Source organism: Diabrotica undecimpunctata, chromosome 10 (assembly GCF_040954645.1).
Source record: "Diabrotica undecimpunctata isolate CICGRU chromosome 10, icDiaUnde3, whole genome shotgun sequence".
Lineage (NCBI taxonomy): Eukaryota > Metazoa > Arthropoda > Insecta > Coleoptera > Chrysomelidae > Diabrotica > Diabrotica undecimpunctata.
This window is the reverse complement of record NC_092812.1, coordinates 31,280,391-31,303,983: the sequence shown is the minus strand read 5'-3', so window position 1 is coordinate 31,303,983 and position 23,593 is coordinate 31,280,391. Positions and strand designations below refer to the sequence as shown.

The 23,593-nt window shown below is 33.7% G+C and overlaps 1 protein-coding gene across 1 annotated transcript in view; it reads left to right on the top strand.

The window, feature by feature from the left end:
* The window catches only part of LOC140452550 (nucleolysin TIAR-like), a 364,201-nt gene that overhangs the window by 39,510 nt on the left and 301,098 nt on the right, over positions 1 to 23,593 (top strand). The gene's annotated exons all lie outside the window — the stretch shown is intronic.

Genomic DNA, 23,593 nt, shown 5'->3' with positions numbered 1-23,593 from the left:
TCTCTTCCTAAATTAATCTCGTGGCCCAGATATTTATAGCTATACACCTGTTCAATTTGCGTGCCGTTAGTTGAGATGTTTTTCTGCGGTACTAGGTTGGTCATATATTGTGTTTTGGAGAAATTAATTTTAAGTCCAACTCATGTACACGAGCTCTGAAGGTCTTGAAGAACATGATCTACCCGGTCGGCAATAAGGACTATGTCGTCTGCCAATCTCAAGTTGTTCAGAAATTCTCCATTTATGTTGACTCCAATATTTTCCAAATTATTGTTTCTCATAGCACTCTGCAACAAAACGGTAAATAGCTTAGGAGATATGGCTTAAATCCCTTCTTGTGAGCATTGCTGGATCGTTTTTAGTGAGCGCAACTTACATCACTTAGCAACATTACGACATTATTACTGATCCGTAGAGTTTTGTGATTCTATGATTTATCTCAATTGCCAGTTTTTTCTGTGACTCTATATGATTAAGTAATATTTTATTTAGTGTATACCAAAATAATTTGACCGGACTTAGCCAACAAATTAAAATGTTTCGCTGATTAGGAACCAATACAGCTAAAGCGACATAAATCTAATTAAATAAGACAATTTCAATTAAATTTAGAATTAATTATCTGAGAGCAACTATTTAAATACTAAATGCTGTTGGTGATATTGATTAGCACGAAATTTAATTTATTATACATTAATCTAATGAAATGGATTCTGGAAACAATCATCTACTTCGGCGTATTACTAATTTTCATTAGACATAGTAGTTTGCTTAAGATGCAATCTCATATAATATCGTTATAAAGAAATGATCCGATAAACAAACACCAAATATAATCTTTACAAAATAAATAACATTTCCTTCAGTCTAGGTCATGTCATAAGCAATGTTTTCAATAACAATATCGATCCATCGAGTAAGTTGTGCAATTTAAAATTTTATGGATGTACACTTTAGCTATTTTCACAAACTAATACATTTTACTTGATATTTTCATTTTATACAAGTTAAAGCCGAAAACAATTCGCCTGTCCAATAAGCCAAAAATATCCATCTATAACTATTTCTTTCGCTTGTTTTCATAATATTTCTCTTCATGGGATATTTGCACCCATGTGAACTTTTACACTTCTCCTTTACTATTTTATTGTATGGTATTTAAAATATAAACATATACATAGTATATTAAGCAAATTTTCATTAAAATTTGGCTACTCGATTAAAAACTTTTTTACTATAAATTTATTACAAATCAAAATCAAATTAATTCAAAAGATAGCGATGGTTACAGAATTACACCTACGTTAAAAAAAGATTGAAAATGTTCATGGCATAACTATGAGAATACGCAGAACCGGCCTATTAAAGTAATGGCAAAATGTCCCAATAAGAAAATAAAAGCTTAGGAAACAAAGGTCACAAAATTCTAGCAGCTACTTTTATGCTAAATTACAAAAACAAACAAGCAATAAACATGTTTATACTGACGATGTTAATAAAATATTTGGCTGTTATACATTATGAGAATGAGAGAATTGTCCCGTTAATTAATACTAAATTAATTCCCCCATGTAAAAACTGCCATGCCTATGGGTATTCGCAGAATTACTCTATGTAAAGCAACCTTGATATGTGAGATGTACAGCTCCAGAGATTATTATAAGCCAAAGAATGCCACTCATCGCAGATCATCCAGCGAATCATTGTTTAGAAATGAATCAGTGAATCAAAATCATCGAGCATCAAACATTGACACAACACTTAACCTTATTTAAAAAAAACTGGACATATTTGCTACGGAAAAAGAGTTAGTAGTCACCAATGAATTTTTCAAATTATCAGGTAGGTTGTACACATGGCGCTCACCCGGTGATACGCCAGAAAATCCCATAGGAAATTAGATTGACTATATTTTATTAAACAAAAGATTACAATTTTTTTTTAAACATTAGTAAGTAAAAACTTACCCTGATGCAAATATTAAGTCGAAACCTAATCTTATTAGATGTGATCTCAAATAACCAAGAAATAATCATACCAAACAGGAAATGCGGGAATATCTAAAGAACAGCATATCTAAGTGAAAAGTAGTTAATAATGTTAAAACATAAATAAACCACATTGGGAGAGAAATATTACACCAATACCTGCAACCGAAAATTACCACGGAATAAACTACGCTACATATTAACCTCTAAACAGAGAGTTAAGAAAGGATGTCAGAGGAGCTAAAAGCAGAATTCCGGAAGAACATTGTTATATATAATATGATATTAGAAGGTACACAAGATTCGTTTAACCACAAAAATATCAAAGAAGTAGCAGGACTAAATAAAAAAAAATGCTGGAAAACAGATGCTCATCGAAATGAAATAGCTGACATTGAAGAAATAAAAACACATGGATGAAATATACGACAATATTCGAAGACAGTAGAATTGTTACTATCACACAAAATAAAAATCAAGATAGTGGACCATCTATTCTCAAATAAGTGGAAGCTACTATAAACAGCATTAAAAACTGAAAAGTTTTTATATGCAGAATTTTTGAAAATTATGGACAAAGATTCAAAAAAAAGACTCTCCAACTTTTGACCGAAAACCCTCCACTATCGCAGTGCTGCATATTGTACATACAGTGTGTAAAAGCCAAACGGAATAAATTCATTATTTAGGTTACTGTACATATTTATGAAAAATCCCGAAACACGTCAAATTTAAATTATAACTTGACATTTTTTACGTGAAAATGCAACCCCTACCTTCAACCCCCTTAGACAGGTACGACCCCCAATTTTTAAAATAGGAAGTATAGGCTTGTGATATATCGTTTGAAAGGTCTTTTCATTCTCCATTCAAAAATGTTGTCGCTTTCAAGTTTATTAAGATTAATTAAGATAAAATAAATTAAAATCATGTGGTTACCGAAATTCGCTAAAATATACTCAAAACTTATTTCCCGTTTAGGTCTTGATAATGAGAAAGTGAACAAAAACCATAGCAATGTGGTTTTTAGATGGTAACCATTAAAAAATTTTAAAGAATTTCCGTGGCAACGTTATTTTAACACGCATTAGTAAATTGTTTTATTTAAGTTGTCAGTATTTTAATTTAAGTAAAAAGTTCGTTTAATTCAATTCTGAAAAATGGTTAGATTAACGGAAATGCATAAAGTAACAGTTTTACAAATGATTGGTTACGGAGATAACACCCGAACACAACAGGAAGTAACTCGCCTATTTCATGAAAAATTTCCTAATTTACCGCCTATATCTCAAGGAACAATAAGTAAAATAGAAAAGCAGTTTCGCAAGTTTGGTCATGTAAGGCAGATAAAAAAACCAGCTGCCAATGCACTGATTGATGAACTCAAATTAGATGTGTTGCTTGAGTTTCAGGAAAATCCACATACATCGAGTAGACAGGCATCCACTACATTCAATGCTAGCCATACATCGATAGTAAACATATTAAAAGAAAATAAATTGCATCCCTATAAGATAATGCCTACTCAGGAGCTCATGGAAGACGATTTTGATAGGAGAACTTTTTTTTGTGAGCAAATGATGGACATGTTGGATAACAATATTATCCAATTAGAAGACGTTATGTTTTCTGATGAGTGTACTTTTTAACTTAACGGTCATGCTAATCGGCAAAATTGTCGCTACTGGGCCACAGAAAATCCTCACTGGATGAGAGAAGAACACACTTAATACCCTCAAAAGGTTAATGTTTGGGCAGGGATTGTAGGAAACAATATGATTGGTTTCTTTTTCATTGAGGGCAACTTGAATGGCAACAATTATTTGGCACTACTTCAAAATGATGTCATTCCAACGTTGGCAAATTTATATCCTGATCCAGGAAACCCTCAAATTCCAGCGAATACGATATGGTTTTAGCAGGATGGAGCACCACCACATTACCAACTTAATGTCCGGCAGTACCTCGATACAATATTTCCCAATCGGTGGATAGGGAGGCGAGGATCGATTGAATGGCCAGCGCGATCACCTGATCTTATATTATTAGATTTCTTTTTATGGGGATATGTGAAGATCCATGTGTACAAAACTAAACCTTCTGATTTAAATGACTTAAAAGAACGAATAACGCTTGCGATTAGGTCGATCACGCCTGTTATGTTAAATAATGTTAGAAGACAGTTTTATTTGAGATTAGGATGTTGCCAAGACGTTCGCGGTGAACATTTTGAACATCTACTTCATTAACATTCATAGTTTTTTTTTCGTGTTCTACATTTTATTACGTTTTGCATTACATTTTAGTTTTTGATTGTATTGTAGCGAATTTCGGTAACCACATGATTTTAATTTATTTTATCTTAAGTAATCTTAATAAACTTGAAAGCGACAACATTTTTGAATGGAGAATGTAAATACCTTTAAAACGATATATCACAAACCTATACTTCCTATTTTAAAAATTGGGGGTTGTACCTGTCATTCTAAGGGGGTTGAAGGTAGGGGTTGCATTTTCACGTTAAAGAATGTCAAGTTATAATTTAAATTTGACGTGTTTCGGGATTTTTGATAAATATGTACAGTAACCTAAATAATGAATTTATTCCATTTGGCTTTCACACACTGTATATACAGTTATACACTGGAAATTTTTAAGTTTCATGTCTGTCAATAATAATAAATGTACAAACCCACGTCTACTACACAACACCTTTTACCAGGTGGAAAAGACAAAGAAAACAGAGAAACCTTTTAATAAGAAACTATAAAAACATTTAAAGCTTAAGAAGCTTATTAAAATCATCCTTTATCACCTTTGAGAGCTTTATGCATAAATAAATATAGTTTACACCTTTCCATCTCTATCTCGATGCCAAATAAAGTATATAATTATTAACTAAATTGAATTGTTGTGTTTTTTGTATCTAGTCTATCTATTTTTGTATAAAAATGATAATATAAAAATAATAACTTCAAATAGAAATTTTGTCTTAATATGTAAATCTTTCACAAAGTTGATTCGTATTAAAGAAGCATACCTTAATGCACTTCATTTTACTTCTACTTGAGATTTCTACAAAATAACAAAATTTCAATACTAAATTGTAGTTTTCCTTTTCAACAATATCTCGACAGTACTTTACTACATTAACGTATTGCCTAGGGATACTTTATACATGTTTTTGAAAATTTAGATACATTCAAAATCGTTGAAAAATACAATGTAAAATATTAAGTTTTAGAGTAAAATTATTTTTCTATCTGAACAAAATAAATGTCATTGTATCTTTTCGGTGCTATTTTTCAGTGTCCTATTTCTGTCTGATACGTTGAATACATAGCGATAAAAACCTGTATGTCGGTGATTATTTATAAGAAAATTTTATGAGAGAATTAATCATATATTTCTATATTTAGAATGAATTCTTTTTATTTACAAAAATCATTATTAACCATAAAAGGTGAATTTTTCTTCGGGATTTATACTATTTTCATATATACGCTTAATTATTTGTAATGTGTTCCTTGATAATTGCAGTTGTTTTTGACAATTCATATGGAATCAAAGGCGTTTTTCAGATCCACAAATTTCAGGTATAGTTTTTCTCATGTTTTTATTTTTTCTCTATTAAAAATATTATCTATTTTGCCTCTATAATTCTAGTGTATATTTTAAAAACAACAAAGGATGGGCAAATAGCTCTCAAAATTTTTGCATTTGGTTGTACCACCTTTTTTATGGATCGGGAAGAACAATTTATTTTTGTCTTTTTATTGTTCCTTTTATTTTACTTTTTCTATACTGACTGGTTTGGATACTTCCTTGCCATCATCCTTCATGTGCCTTGTTCCCTCCATTAAAAATTCTTCGTTCAAGTTTTTGTTCCTGGTTTGAGATACTTGACTCCGTTGCCTTAGTATGACATAAATGTATCACTGTGAAAGATGCAGACGCAGAATCAGTATAGATTATATATAATTATATAGATAATGCACCTCGAGCCTAGTAGGCACATGGCTTGATTGACCATTCTCGTTTATCTCTCCTTGTCTATTGCTTATACCCTCCAATTTGTGACGTTAAATTTTTTTAAATCTTTTACAGGCATTTTTTACCTTGTTCTGGGTCGACCTTTTCTTTGACGTCCTAAGATCGTACTTGACAGTAGCATTTTCTGTGATCTACCATCTGGCATCTTCTATATGTGCTCTAGTCATCGTAGTCTTCTTCTTCTTCTAATGGCGCTACAATCCTTTGTGAGTCTTGGCCTGCTTAACAATGTTCTTTCATTCTGCCCTGTCGGATACTTTCCTTCGCCACTGCCTGATGTTTATGGTTTCAAGATCCCTCTTTACGGGGCCTTTATCCTGTTCTGTTTCCTTAGGGCTTATATCTCTAGACTACTTTTACAGCTCGATTATCTGGCATTCTTTCTAGATGACCAAGTCAGTTTAGTCTTTGTGACTTTACAAATCTAACAATATTTGCGCTCTGCATTAGTTCATCCAGCGCGTGGTTCATTTTAATTCTCCACGAACCATCGTTACATTGGGTTGGTCCAAATATCTTCCTTAGTATTTTGCGCTCAAATATTCTCAGTTAATTTTCATCAGTGGTTGAGAGACCACTGGTCTAATTACCGTTTTGTAGATTCTAAGCTTAGACTCACGATTCACTAATTTACTTTTCATTAAGTCTTTGTATGCATAAAAGCACTTATTACCGCTAAGAATCCGTGCTTGTGTTTCTTGACTGATGTTGTTGCTGTCATTTATTATTGAGCCTAGGTATCGAAAAGGGGAAGCGTATTTGTAGTTATGGTTATCTACCTTCAGGTTCTCATGTTAATTCGATTTTGTACACTCCATATATTTTGTTTCGCTTTTATTTGTATATAGACCAAACTTAGCAGCTTCTCGTTTCAGTTCTATAACTTTTTCGCTTAATACCCTTTTGTTGCCACTTATTATGGTAACATGATCTGCATATGGGCATATTTGCATTGATCTTGTATTAATACAGCAGTTTATATCCAGTTTTCTCATAACAGCTTCTAAAGATTAAAAAGTGTTGCATCACCTTGTCTAACTCCGTTTTCAATATCACAGGCCTGCGTCATATCTCCAACTATTCTCACCATAGCTTTGGCACCCTCCAGAGTCATTCGTATAAGTTTAACCAACTTATTGGGTATCCCTAACATAGATAGTTGCTTTAACATCTTTGTCGATCTACTCCATCACATGCCTGTTTGAAATCCATATGCAAGTTGTAAATAGGTATGTTATATTCAAGACAATTTTCATGTATACTTTTTAACATATGTATTTGGTTTATAGTTGACCTCTTTGGTCTGAAGCCATATTTGTACTCCAAGCGGCTGCATATAATTTCTGATAATATCTTGTAGACGACATTTAAAACTATTATGCCCCTATAATTTTTTCAGAGTCGTTTGTCTCCCCCTTTGTACATAGGAAGTATGATTCCTAGTTTCCAATCTTCTGGGATGGCTTCTAGTGTCCATATGCGGTCGGTTAGGTTATGGATACGCCTCCATAGCGCATGTCCACCATTCTTTATCATTTCTGCAGTTATTCCATCTGTTCCAGGTGCTTTGTTATTTTTTAGATGTTTTATGACGTTTATCGTTTCTTCCAACGTTGGTTGCTCAATTAGTTGTTCTGCTGTGGGCTGAATTCATCACTATTAAAATATTCTACATAGAGCCAGTTTATCCATAATCCGCGAAAGGTTACAATTTCATAGATTTAATTTATTTTTTGATATATTTATGATTCCTTTTCTATTTATATTGGCTCCCAGTAGCACCTTTTTCAGGAGGAGACTAAAGAGAATAGATACAAGTAAAAATCTACTAGTACAAAATTGTCTGATTATTCATTACTTACTTTTACTTGGTTTTCTGTTCTTCGTAGTGTTAGTTACGTCATTCTAATAATTTTTCTACGTATTTCTAGTTCTTTAACGAATTTATACACTTCCTTCCTTTTTATTTTATCAATTTCTTATTTAAAGTCTACAGATCATATAACGGTAGGTTTTTGTTATTAATACCTTTCCTCTGGTACCTTTTTAAGCAAACAATCTGTTCTATTGTGCTTCCTCCTTATCTAAAACCCGCCTAGTATTTACCAGTTATACCTTCTATTTTTTTAGTATATTCTTTATATTCATCGTCAATATTTGAAAGGCCAGAGGGAAGAAGGGGCTAAGTCAGAATTATGACTTTTCAGGAGAGCACTTTTAAGGTTAGTTTCTTATACAATTTCTTCTCTGTGGTAAAGTAATGACAGTCGTTTCCCAAGCTCCAGAAAAAGTATTTCTGTAGCACATAAGACCTTCTGTGGTTTGGGTAAACTTTCATGGTTTTATTTTGATGGTAAGCTTCTTTACATAGATAGGATTAAGATGTTCATTCCACTTTCATCAAAGCCTGTGATCTATTTCTTGAACGATAAAGAGAGATGATCTTTGTCAACAATTTGTTATGTGAGGGGCTCACTCATAAGGCAGTTCAGCTCTAAAAGTTTGCTTTATTAAAGCCATGTTTTTATCATTTTCCATATATAAATGTCCCCTGATGGGGAAAGTCACCTGCAACGATTTAAACCTCTTTTGTACATGTACCATATAGTGACGAAAACGAAATACGAAAAGACAAAATAAAGTATTTTTCTTTTGTCCTCCGCAAGAGTCAGCGAAGATGTGCTGATTTTTAACACTTTGTGGTAAGTGAGTATTTAAAATGTGGAATAACATATCTATCCACCCAATGGCACTACAGCTCAAATCGGGCCTTGGCCTCCTTTAACAGGCTTCTCCAATCATCTCGATTTACCGCTGTTCTTTTCCATGAACGCGTTCCCAAGCAGTTCCTGGCATCCTCATCGACTTCGTCTTCCCATCTCTTTTTAGGTCTTCTAACATGTATTTTTCCCTGCATTCTTGCATTTAGTAATTTTCTGGGGATTCTATTCTCATGCATGCGGACCACGTGCCCTGTCCACCGTAATCTCTGCAGTTTAGTGTATTGTGCTAGAGTTGATTCGCTATATTTCTCTATTATACCTAATTCGCCAGTTGTTGTTTTCACTTATTGGGCCCAGTATCCTACGTAATATTTTTCTTTCAAACACATCTAATGCATTGGCAGATTTCTGTGTCACCAACCATGTTTTACAACCATAACTTACTATGGGACTGAATATTGTTTTATAGACCCGGAGTTTTGTTTTCCGGTGTACGTCTCGCGATTTGAATATGTGGCCCATCGCGAAAAAGGCTTTATTTGCCAGCATAAGCCTTCTATTTACTTCCGGTTCTCCTTCATTGCTTGCGACCAGATCCATTCGTAGGTATGTGAATCTATTTACATGTTCTATATCGTCAATAAAGTGTTGTTGCACCGGTCTATTTGATCTGGTTTGTATGAGTAGTTTTGTTTTATTTGTATTTATTGCTAGCCCTACTGCTTCTGCACTCTGTTTCAACTCAACGTAGTTTTTTTCGGCTGCATTCACTTTTCTGCTCATTATGTTTATATCATCTGCGTATGCTGCTAATTGGGTAGACTTGTTTGTAAGTATGTTATTTCCGCTCACCCTCAACCGTCTAATTATATATTCAAGAACAAGATTAAAGAGCGTTGGAGCTAGTTCGTCGCCTTGTTTCAGTCTTTGCGTTATCGTAAACGCATCAGTGATCTGTCCCTGAATATACCTGTGCTTCTGTTTCTGCCATTGTTATTTGCACTAGTCGTATTAATTTTGATGGTATGCCAAATTCTTCCAATATGTTAGGTAGAATTGTTCTATCTATTGAATCATAGGCTTGTTTAAAATCTACAAAGAGATTGTAAACGTCCATTTCATATTCCCATGCTTTGGCTAGTAATAGGAATAACATATGGGTAACATCATCAATACCCATTTTACCCTCTGATTCTGGGTACAGGTAAAACGCACTTTTACTGTTACTTAAAATGTGCATATTAAAACAGAACACTGTCCAAGACCATATATTTTTATTAAAGAACTATATTTCTCTTGTTAAATTTAACTAATTTTGTATTTTAAGATGAAAAGATATTCACAATATTCAAACAATTCAAAACAAATAATCAGAATTTTTTGTTGTTAAATAGAATAGCCCTCAACTGGGAGGAATTGGTCCTGTCAAAAATGATATTAAACATAGCATCTATTGTTGTTTAGTTTAAACAAAGAATTTAGTCATTTGAACAACACAATGAGCAGAAGTCAATATAAAAAATTAATCCAGAATATATAGCGTAAACAAGACCAGACAGTTGAAAAACAAAATAAATTTGAATTTCAACAACAGAAATGAAAATCGTGCTGTCAATATACTGATGTAGAAATAATGTAAAAATATAAAGTATTAGTTGATATGGTAACGTAAAACAAAACCAATAAACTATTTATATAAAAACCTAGTGAGACTATTGGGAGAAATAATATAGAAATACGTGCCTAGGGACGTTGCGATATGATGGACCAGAGCGAAGACAAACATCTGCATAGGTAGAGTATAGAAAACAAAAAAAGCATAAAAAATAAACTAAATATTTAGTGGATTGTTCGAATGTATTAAAATTTCTTTGAGTTACTTAATAGTATTTCTATTTTTCTCAGAAAAATTTTTGTATCAGTTATTTGTCTAATAAAACTAATTTTGTTATAATATTACACAAGACTGTTAATTCTACAAGAAATTGAAGATATTGCCGACACTTTAGGAAAACGAAAAATATATTGAAAAGTAATGAGTTTAGATATAATGATTCATAAAGATGAAGGAGCATCATAAATGCAATCTTTTAAAAAACTAAAATATAGGGTTGTACATTTAAAAAGTATGATCAAATATTTTTTTTAATTCACTTTATGTACGAATATGTGTTAATAATTTGTGTTAAACTTAACATGAAAACTAGAACATATTGTTTGTCTTACTAGGTAAAATGAATACTTATTTATTTTTTCCTTTTTCATCATCAGTGTATTGATTTCAAAGCAATTTTAAAATAAAATTGGCTACAGCTCGTTAAATATCCTGTATAGTACTATTAAACTCCATATTGTAGGAACAACGATTATAAGAGGAGTCTAAATATGAGAAAATATATAGAGAAAATATATATGTCTTACTTAAAAAATTGTATGTTTGTTTATCACGTAGTTCTTATATTATCCTGTGGAATTCGGCATATAATTCAAGTCTGGAGAATATCATTACGTAATATTTCCTAAATAACTCTTTTGGATATTTTGTACCATAAAGGAATTATCGACTAATGTTGCACTAAATACTCACCCTGTACATATTATATATACAAAGTGTTTCAAAAAAAGGTAACCCCGTCTCTAGGGTAGGTAAAAAACTAAAAAATAATTGGGGTTTGCTTAGTAAAAAATTTTTGTAACGCCATCCGTTTTCAAGATACAGGGCGTTGAAGAAAAAAAAATGTTACGCATTTTTTACGATTTTGCTGAAACTACTGGCAACATTGTAATGAAATTTTATACGAATATGTTTTGGAAGCTGATACATCCCATGAATTTGTTTTTATATCTGATTCTCATAGAGGGCGCTAATTACACGGATCGTACTAAGTATTAGTCAATATAATAGAGTATAATTATTAATCAAAATTTCAAGTAAACATCATTCAATTTTACACGAAAAAGGTACTCTTGGTAAAACTCGATACTGTGTACCGTTTTCGGAATATTTTGATTTGAAAAATATGAAGTAATAATTGATGCTGGTAGTAATGATAAAGTTCTAATAGGTATACCTCTATTTTCTCCAAGTGTGACATGGAAATCTGACATTTATTGATTGTTATGACGATAAATCAACAATAATTAGAGTTTTAAAACCTTGTTATTTGTAAAATCAAATCAAAATGTACTCAAATGTTGAATACACTGACATGTTATTAACCTTAGGCGAATGTTTAGGATGTTCTAGTGCAGCTGTGACACGTTATGCAGAAAAGTTTCCTAGAAGAAACTTACCAAATAAAACAACATTTAGAGCCGTTAAACGACGTTGTCGAGAAACTGGGAATGTGAGACCAAATAAAATAAATTCTGGTAGACCAAAAACAACAAGAACAATTAATAAAGAAAATAATATTTTAAATTTACTTGATCAAGATCCAACAGTTAGCGTAAGGAATATAGCAAGACAAACAAATACTTCTTCTTCAAGTACTTGGCGGATACTGAAAGAACAGCAATTACATCCTTATCATTACAGACAAGTCCAAGAGCTCTTGCCAGATGATCTACCGGTTAGAGTGGATTTTTGTGAAACATTGCAACAAAGGACAGCCCACAATCCAAATTTTTTAAAATGCATTCTTTTTACGGACGAGACCACCTTTACGCGACAACACTACTGGTGTGATGAGAATCCACGAGTCAAAAGGGTATCACATTACCAACACTCATGTAAAGTTAATGTTTGGCAGCAACTTTAGGTAACAAATTAATATGTTATTATATTCTACCTGGAAATTTAAATGGTGATATGTATCTTGATTTTTTAAACAATTCCTTATTCGAGATATTAGAAGATTTAACGCTAAACGAGCGAAGATCTTTATTTTTTATGCACGATGGAGCTCCACCACACTTTGATAGAAGGTGTCGTAATTGGTTGAGTAATCATTTTCCGAATCGATGGATTGGTAGAGGTGCAGAAGCTCCGATTCATTGGCCTCCTCGTTCATGCGATTTTAACCCTTTGGACTACGCAGTTTGGTCGTATATTAAGGAAAAAGTCTATGCTACAGAGGTAAATTCACGCCAAGAATTGGAAGAAAGAATTTACCGTCAATTTAATGACATCATAGCTGATCCCCTACCGTTTAGAAGGTTAATGGAATCTTTAGAAAAAAGACTAGACTTGTGTATTCACGAAAACGGAGGTCATTTTGAGCAATTACTGTAATTGAATTTTATTTTATGTTCTTTGTCATTAATTTAATTTTCTTCTTGTGAGTTTTGTTTAATTACTAACTATTTTATACCAGCATCAATTATTACTTCATAATTTTCAAATCAAAATATTCCGAAAACCGTACACAGTATTAAGTTTTACCAAGAGTACCTATTTCGTGTAAAATTGAATGATGTTTAATTTTACTTGAAATTTTGATTAATAATTATACTCTTAAAAAAGTTATATTGACTAATACTTAGTACGATCCGTGTAACTAGCGCTCTCTATAAGAATCAGATATAAAAACAAATTCATAGGATGTATCAGCTTCCAAAACATATTCGTATAAAATTTCATTACAATGTTGCCAGTAGTTTCGGCAAAATCGTAAAAAACGCGTAAATATTTTTTTTTTCAACGCCCTGTATCTTGAAAACGGATGGCGTTACAAAAATTTTTTACGAAGCAAACCCCAATTATTTTTCAGTTTTTTACCTACCCTAGAGACGGGGTTACCTCTTTTTAAAACACCCTATATATATATATATATATATATATATATATATATATATATATATATATATATATATATATATATATATATTATATATATAAATTTTATATAATATATAATATAACAGGACATAAATAAATGTCACAGTACATTGAAATTTCTAAGTGAAACGGGAAACATGTAACTGGTACGAGAATATTATCATTAAACTCTTAGAAGTGTTAACCCATTTCATGACGTGTCCGATTCAATGACCTAGAATTTCCCATTCATCCATCTCAAGATCCTTTGATCTACAAATTTTTTATTGCAATCTCAGTCAACTCTTGAGCATCAAATTAACGTAGAGATTTAGGTATCCTTTATCAAATACATGAGATGCGGTGTATACTGATCGTCTCAATTTCACAGGCTGGCAATTACTTTGATCGTACTTAATACTTATATTAAATTATATTTTGGCATTATATTTAATTAATATATTAAGCACTATTCATTTAATTAAGTGAAAATGCTTAAATATGTCGATTTTTATTCCGTTAATTTTAATGATATACACATCTATCATTTGTTAACCTTTTGCCTTCCAACTATACCGTTTATTAATTTTTAAGCATTGTGCAGACTGGATAGTTGCCATATACACTTCACCACTCTGTAACTCTTCATGTCTTGTATATTTCTGACATTCTTCCATTAATACAGGTTTTCCACGTTCAGTAAAACTTTTATGGCATTCGATAAGTACTTATTATAAAATGAAAATGAAAAGAAATTTAAATTAGAGTCTTTCTTGCAGATTTCCCTAATATTTAAGAGTTTACTCTATATATATATATATATATATATATATATATATATATATATATATATATATACATTTTTCTAATAATTGGAATAAATTTCTCTCATTGGAACCATATGTGAACTCAATTGTCGTTGATGTTTATTATTTCTAAAAATAATTTGATTCATCATCATAAGTGGCTCGACAATCCGTTGTGGACCTTGGCCTGCTCACAAAGAAGTCGCCACTCCTGTCGATTCCTGGCAACTTCCCTCCATCTTCTAACCCCTAGAATATGTAGGTCTTCTTCCACATCATCAATCCATCTCATTCGTGGTCGTCCTCTGCTTCTTGTGCCCTCTGGTTTTGAAAATGTTAATCTCTTCGTGTATTCGTGATCTGACATCCTAGCAATGTGTCCAGCCCATCTAAGTCTCTGCACTTTAACGAATTTCACAATATCTGGATCGGTGTATAACTGATACAGTTCAAAGTTGTATCTTCGACGCCATAGCCCATTTTCATTTACGGCCCCAAAAATCTTTCTAAGAATTTTTCTCTCAAAAATACCAAGAAGTCTTTTATCATTTTGAGATAAGATCCACGTTTCAGCCCCATATATCAAAACTGGTCTTATTAAGGTCTTGTATATATTAAGCTTTAGTGCACGTTTTATATTTTTATTTTTTAAATGTCTCTGGAGGCCGTGAACAGTTCTGTTTGCTATTGCTATGCGTCTTTTTATTTCGTCGCTTGTCGTGTTTGTTGCGTTTACTAGCGATCCAAGATATGTAAATTCTTTGACTTGCTCAAAGGTATGGTTGTTAATTTGAATTCTTTGTTGGATATTTCGAGGGTTTTTAGAAACCAACATATATTTGGTTTTTTCCTCGTTTACCACAAGTCCTAATTCACTTGCTGCGTCCGCAAGCCTTGTAAAACACTGCACCATGTCTCTCATACTTCTGCCCACTATAACTATATCGTCAGCGAATGCGAGAATTTGTGTCGATCTATTAAAAATAGTTCCATTCATTCTAACATTTAATTGTCTGATTGCCTTTTCCAAGGCAATATTAAAGAGGAGACACGCCAACGCGCCCCCCTGTCTTAGACCATTATTAATGTCAAAGAACGTAGAGTTTTCTCCTTCAATTCTAACGCATGAGCTTACGTTTTGCATTGTTAGTTGGGACAACTTAACTAACTTAGGTGGGATCCCAAAGTCTATCATTGCATTATATAATGCAGTTCTTTTCACACTGTCATAGGCTGCTTTGAAGTCAATGAAGAGATGGTGTGTTTCTATGTTATATTCTAATGACTTTTCTAGAATCTGCCTATGTGCTTGAATTTGATGTGTAGTTGACTTTCCAGCAGTAAATCCGCATTGATATTGACCAACAATATCCTTTGTAAAATGTTTAAGTCTTTCAGATAATACATTGCCGAAGATCTTATAGGCAGATGCTAACAGAGTAATGCCTCTATAGTTCTTACACTCCAGTTGATCCCCCTTTTTATGCAATGGACATAATATTCCCTTCAGCCACTCTTCTGGTACCCATTCATTCTGCCATATAAGTACTATTAGTTTATGGATTGCTGCAAAAAGTTGATCACCACCTTTTTTATACATTTATCGATGTCATCGATTCCTGGGGCTTTATTGTCTTTGAGTTTTAGGATCGCATCTGACACTTCTCTTCTTGTTGGGTCTTCACTGTGTAGTTGACGTTGTATATTTTGTTCATTTTCTATATTGTACTCTCCTTCAATATCGTTTATATTTAGATGTTCGCTGAAATGTTGTGCCCATCTGTTAAGAACTGAGTTTTTATCATGTAGAATTTCACCGTTAGTGTCTTTACAAATTTTTAATCGTGGTTTAAATTCTCGACGGCTAATATTTAAGGATTTGTAGTATTTCCTCGTTTCATTTTTATCGAATAAACTTTGTATCTCACTGAGAGTGTTCTGTTCGTATTCCCTCTTCTTACGTCGATGGATACGTTTTTCCTCTCTTCTAAGACGTCTATACTCTTCTTTTTTTCTCCGTGTACAACCTGCGTCAATGGTTTTTTGATATGCTGCGTTCTTTCTATTTGTGGCCATTTCGCACTCATGATCAAACCAATGATTTCTTTTTTCTGACTTGGTTTTGCCCAATATTTCAACGGATTTCTGTAACACAATATCTCGTATATTTGCCCATAGTTGGTTAATATCTTCTTCTTCTTCTAAGTTTTTTGTCCTTATTTGGTCTTCTATTTGCTGTCTGTATACATTTGCAATGTCGGGATCTTTTAGTTTATTAATGTCGATTTTTTCTCTCCTTCTTCCCATCTCCTTTTTTAAATTGGATATTCTCTCTTTAAATCGTGTTTTAACTAGATAATGATCACTATCTATGTTTGCTCCTCTAAAAGACCTAACATCTAATAAGTTAGAGCAGTGTCTTGCATGGATGATTATATGATCTATTTGGTTAATCGTTTCATTATCAGGAGATTTTCAAGTTCCCTTATGTATATCTTTATGGGGAAATCTTGTCCCAGCTATAACCATGTTCTTAGACATCGCAAAGTTTATGATTCTGAGACCGTTATCATTAGATTCTACGTGTAGGCTCTCTTTTCCGATGGTGGGCGAATATATATTCTCTCTTCCGACTTTGGCATTAAAGTCTCCTGCTATTATTTTGATGTCATTTTTTGGGCACTGATCGTACTCTCGGTCTAGTGCCTCATAGAACATGTCTTTTTCATTATCCTCTTTTTCTTCCGTTGGAGCATGGATGCTAATAATGCTAATATTAGCGAACTTCCCTTTAAGTCTTATTCGACATATCCTATGATCAATAGCTTTGAAATCGATTACACTATGTTTGACCTTGCTGCTTACAATAAATCCGGTACCAAATTCGTGTCGGGTAGGATGTCCACTGTAGTAAATAATGCAGTTATTTTTTTCCAGGATGCCTGAACTAATCCACCTCATTTCCAGTAAACCAATAACTTATTATAAAATGAAAATGAAAAGAAATTTAAATTAGAGTCTTTCTTGCAGATTTCCCTAATATTTAAGAGTTTACTCTATACATATATATATATATATATATATATATATATATATATATATATATATATATACATTTTTCTAATAATTGGAATAAATTTCTCTCATTGGAACCATATGTGAACTCAATTGTCGTTGATGTTTATTATTTCTAAAAATAATTTGATTATTTCATTAAAATACTGGACGCTTCATTTATTTACAGAAACATTCGAAATAATTGAATCAATTATTATTTTCAGCTACGCACAAATGGATTTCACTTAATTATAATTAACTCACAAATATGTGATATATATACTCACAAATATTGTTTACCATTTTTAAATTTAAAATTGTTCAATAAAAGTAAATAGGTATTTATTTTTACAGGAAATACAAATATAAGTACGCAGATAAATACAAATATTTGTAGTATTATTAAGCGTCATTATGAGGAGTATTACAATAAGGATTATTACAATATCTAAAATAAGTCATGCGCTATTCTAGATTGTACACACGTAAAAGTACTAGGCTCTGCTTTCTACTATCACTTAAAATAATTCAAACGGCTTTGTCCCTTCCGTCTTTTTAGTATCACCATATGGGATTTAAGGGTCAAAATATGGCCACTTATACACTCCCACGGTGCCTTACAGAGGGCCTTCGACCAGTCTATTCGAAGTACCCCTCTGCGTATCTTCCATCTTAATTATTTCTTACACAGAAATTAAATGAAACTCGGTTTAGGAGGTGGGCAAGGCCCAATCACAGAGTCTAAAATGTTCGTAGAATCGGAGGAGCGCCCCGACATCGGACTCCCAGGGTGCAGAGACCCTATTTGGGAGCCGAGACTAGACTGATCCGAGAGCTGAAAAATGTCACATATTTATTAGCATATTAATATGTATAAGTCATTTTCAGATCTCTCGGCCAATAAAAAAATATAAAGATGTTCAAAGACAGGGCGATGCGCATCAGGGAGCGTATTAGTCCACGACAAGGAACCGGTATGACACTAGTTAGCCCAGTAGTATCGAAAACGTAGATTGGTTCAATATTCTCGTGCCTATGTAGTCGTTGCGCGTGACTTCCTGCATTCGTCTTGATAATAATTATAGCCACAAATTCCATTGCTAGGCCCTTATAGAGGCACGTACCAAAAAGTTCTAGAATAAGCATGCGTTTAGGAATGGAATCATATACTTCCATTAACCTAACTAATAGGGCACAGAGTCATTCTGTCGCTTACATAAGTAATTTGTATCAATTACGTCCAGTCGTGGGAGTGGACATCTTTTTCCTGAAGAGCTAAAGGAAATGGAGGAATGGAGCTTTCCTCTAGATGGCTAAGTTGTTGTTTTGTATACATTTAATTCCCACGAGTAGCAAGAAGAAGGGTGATCTGCTCGTGCATATAAGAATAAGGTTGTATGCAATCGGGTTTCCCTGTTCCCAAGGGTACCGTGCGTGATACTGTTACCCCAGTATCTTCCATGTTTTTTCCATAGTAACTTAATGCTTAGCAGTAAGTTTGAGTCGTTTGTTGGTCGAAAGTCTTACCCTCTATCTTTTCATCTAGGAGGTCTCTTAAGCCTTCTTACCGGCTACAAGGTGATACACCTCCCAGAGGGGGCTTGAAAACGTTATACTAAAGTCTAGGTTATTAAAACAATGGATTTTTCGTGAAATCTAGAACGTCAATTCGTTATAATTTTCGTGAGTTATTTTACAGCATTTAAGTTATTAAAACAGAAAATTTTTATTCTTCTTCTTCTTTAGGTACCGTCCCCTCTAAAGCGGTTGGTAATTATCACAGCTATTTTACTTTTAAGATTGCAGCTCTGAACAAGTCGACGGAACTGCAATTATACCACTTTCTCAGATTGTTGAGCCAGGAGATGCGTCTTCTCCCAATACTTCGTTTTCCCTGTATTTTCCCTGCATTATGATTTGCAGCAACACATATTTATCCCCTCTCATAACGTGGCCGAGATATCGTAACTTTCTTATCTTAATCGTATTCATGATTTTCATTTCCTTTGTCATCTTTCTGAGGACCTCAACATTTGTTATTCGGTCCACCCAACTTATTTTTAATATTCTTCGTTAGGTCCACCTCTCGAATGCTTCAAGTCGATCGCTCACCTCTTTCTTTAAGGTCCAGGCCTCCACCCCATACAGCAGCACCGAAAACACATATGAACGTAATATTCTTATTTTGAGTTGCAAACTAAGGTCTCTACTGCATAATACTTTTCTCATCTTATTAAATTGTACAAGTAGAAAGTATTACCAAAGTATTACCAAACTATATTATCGTGGATCCAGACATGTTTTGAATAAAACAACCACATAACCGACATCGAAAGTCTAAGGCAAAATTCGGATATTTCATAAATATAAATAAGCACTTACTTTACTTTATAGTGTCCGGACATGTCATTCATAAAATTTCGGCCCAGTATCGGACTACGTCGTTTCCATCTTTGTTGGAGAGCCACAAATCTTCGAGGGTACATCAATGAGGACAGTTTCTGCATGTAAGAAAATGTTCCATATTCTGTGTTTCTCCACAGTCCCAGTTCACATGATCTTAGTCGATTTTTCCCCATTTTGCATTGTTTGATTTTACTGGAGCGACCCTCGTTCTTATCTTATTCATAGTTTTCCACGTTTTAAAGTCTAGGTACTGGCCGGTCCATTGAACCTGGAGAAGAGGAAATACTCAGGCGGTTTATCCTGAACTGTTCCAAGGAAGCTTTTCCAAGATTGTAGTCGCTTTTGTGATGTTCGAGCTTTGTATAGGATATGGCGCTCGTCCGCGATCTGTTTAATTTTCTCTATGTGCGCTGCTTTATATAGATTTGAGAGTGGGGTTGGTTTCATGCACCCCGTTACTATCCCGCATGTCTCATTTAGCGCAGTATCAACTTGTTTGGTGTAAGCAGATCTGTCCCAAATGGGGCACGAACATTTAGCAGTTGAGAAACACAGTGCCTATGCCGTTGTTCTTAAAATGCCAGAACGTGCGCCCCACTTACTTTCCTTTAGCTTTCTGAGTATGCTGTTCCTAGCTGTTATTTTCCCTCTTGTTTCTATGCAATGTTGTCTGTAGGTGAGGGACCGGTCCAGAGTTACTTCAAGATATATAGGTTGGTTTGTGTGGTCTATTGTATTACCATTCCACGCAAGTTGGAGTTTTCGCTTGGCTTCCCTTGCACGAAGGTGAAAAGCGCAGACTTGAGTTTTAGAGGAATTGGGTCTCAGAGAATTCTGCAGGTAGTACGCTGTCATTGTTTTTAAGGCAGTTTCGAGTTTCTCCTCCACTTCTTCAAAACTATTTCCTTGAGCACATATTGCATGATCGTCAGCATAGAGGAAGTGTTTGGTTTCGGTCGGCGTAGGTTGGTCGTTTGTGTATATATTGAAGAGCATTGGTGCTAAAATACTCCTCTGTGGGAGGCAATTTTTTTGAAACTCTCCACCTATTTACTTTACCTTCCAGCATAACGAAAAAAGTTCTGTTTTGCAGTAAGGAATATAAGACCTTACCCAGATGGTGGTCATTGAGAGTGTCGTATAATTTGCGGAGTAATGTTTTGTGCCTTACTGTGTCATAGGCTGCTGTCAAATCTACGAAAGCAGCCCCTGTTATAAGTTTTTCTTCCAAACCCTCCTCAATGTGTTCTGTTAGTGTGAGGACTTGACTGGTGCAAGATTTGCCGGGGCTGAATCCTCCTTGTTGTGGGATGAGGTGCTTGTCGACATTTTTTTTTTCTGGCGAGTATGAGTCTCTCGTATAGTTTGAAAAAGTGACACAAGAGCGAGGTAGGTCTGTAGCTACTGGGATTTTCTGGGTTCTTTCCTGGTTTTAACAAGGCTATTACTTTAGATTTCCTCTACGATTTTGGAATTTAGCAGGTTTTGCAGCATGTGTTATAAAATTGCAAGATCCAGTTTTTTGCTCCTTGGCGTAGATGCTGTTCTGTTAGTCGCAACTAATTAAAACGTAGTATGTGTACAGAAAGGTCTTTTAGAAAGAAAAACAAAACAGTCATGCATTCTGGTCCAGAATATTCCGCCCTTTATAGTCTAAAACTATATTTTGGCTTACTCTCAAATATTTTAACTAATTTTAAATATGCATTGTAGCAAAATTGCCAACTTCAATCCAAATTTTTAATTAATAATTAACAACAAGCTTACTAAACAGACATTTTAATCAAAAACAACTCTTTTCAACAAAAACAATTTTCCAATATATTTATATTTGGAAAATGGTTTTATAGGAGAGTAATAAAATTGTTAAAATTGAAGACTGACTAACTGTTACAGGAATTCCGTTATAATTACTAATGGTGCCACATTATTTTAATATCGAACTACAAGCTGAACTGTTTTAATAAACACGCATTAACGACAACAAATATTTGCCGTATTTTTTTTTTGTTTTCTCATCGTTTATATATTAAAATATGTATGTATGTATGAATGACCAGGTAGCTTTAATAAAATTATTATCTTGTTGTAATTTTGGTTATGAGTCATTTATATCGAGGAATAATATTGTTTTAACTCACTAAATGGCCTTCTCCTCTATCTTTTCTCCTTTGTAAGGATGAAGTCATGTAATTCATTTGGCTATTGTTGTCCAATTATCTCTGTATTATCTGAGAGATGAGCAACCAGGCATGTTCTTTATTTGGTCCGACCATCGTGCAGGAGATCTTCCTTTGAATCTCTTACACAAAGCTAACTTTTCACTCGCCCATGTGTTCCGCTCCAAAAACACACACGGGAGATCGAAAATTAGGGGCTACAAAACTATTATTGGGCCAATATTATGTTATGGATGCGAGACATGGGTGATGACAGAAGAAACAAAACGAAATCTAGAAGTATTCGAACGAAGAGTGCTAAAGAAGATTTGGACCTATTAACGAAAACGGAGTATCGGGATCTAAATACAACCATGAACTCTATCAACTGTTCAAAGAGGCACTAATCTCAGAATTAGTTAAACATCAGAGACTACGATTGGCTGGTCAAAGCTCAGGAGCGAGAATGGAGACCAGAAGATTGTCAAAAAAAGGGTGCAAGACCAAAAGAAAGGCAACGGAAAAGGTGGGAGAATGAGGTGGTAGCGGACACGCAAAATTTGGTAGACGTGAGAACCTGGAGAAGATAGGAGTGGAACCGACAAGGTTGCAGGCATAGTTGGAGGAGGTCAAAGTTCGATTTGGGCTGTAGTGCTATTGGAGAGAGATATATAGTAATTCAAAAGGTCCACCATCTGAACTTGTTGCTGAACGTTATAAAGCTGATAAGGAACGTAAAAAATCAATTAAGGAGAGCATCAATAGTGCAAAAGATCTTAAAGTAAAAGCTTCATCTCCAAAATTGGTGCTGAGAAAATACAGAAAACAGTTTGAAGCTTCGCGCTACTCTACACTACCGCCTTCTAAACCCTTTTTGAAATAAAATTTGTATAAACTTGACGGTAAAAATTTGACATATTTTGATTTGAGTGTCTTTTTGACAACAATTAAAATGGATTTTTATGAGATCAGTAAAATTTATGACTTCTATTCACCGGTCGCTATAGCATTTCCATTGTTAAAGTCTAATTTTCAAATCTTAGTTCATGAAATTTCCATTTTAAATTTTGGCAAGAGATATGAGGCATTTGAAAAATTCCTCAAAAGCTCTGAATTTAAACTTTGATCTCAAAAACGATCTCACGTCATGGAAAATACTTTCATGAAGAAGAAATTAGATGGAATGTGTAGGTGTAGTTGTTTCATCATCAATGGCTCGACAACCCTTTTTGGGTCTTGGCCTGTTCCAGGATTCTTCTCCATTCTGATCTGTTTCGTGCTTTTTTTCTCCAGTTTTTTATTTTTGAGGTTGTTATATAATTTTCTATTTGTTCTGAGTATCTCAGCTTCGGTCTTCCTCTTGTTTTTTTCCTACTGGCATCTGTTTGAATATTTTGTTTGGTATTTCGCCTTCTTCCATTCTTTCTACATGTCCTATCCAACGCAGCCGTCCTATTTTAATGAATGTTATAATATCCGGATCCTGGTATATTTTGTATAGTTCAGAGTTGTATCTTCTTCGCTATATTCCATTTTCTTTTGTGCCCTTATATATGTGTCGCAAGATTTAGTTGTTTAATTGTCGAAAAACGTACTTAATACGTATAATTAAAAGGAAGGAGTTTTCAACGTTATAGATCGT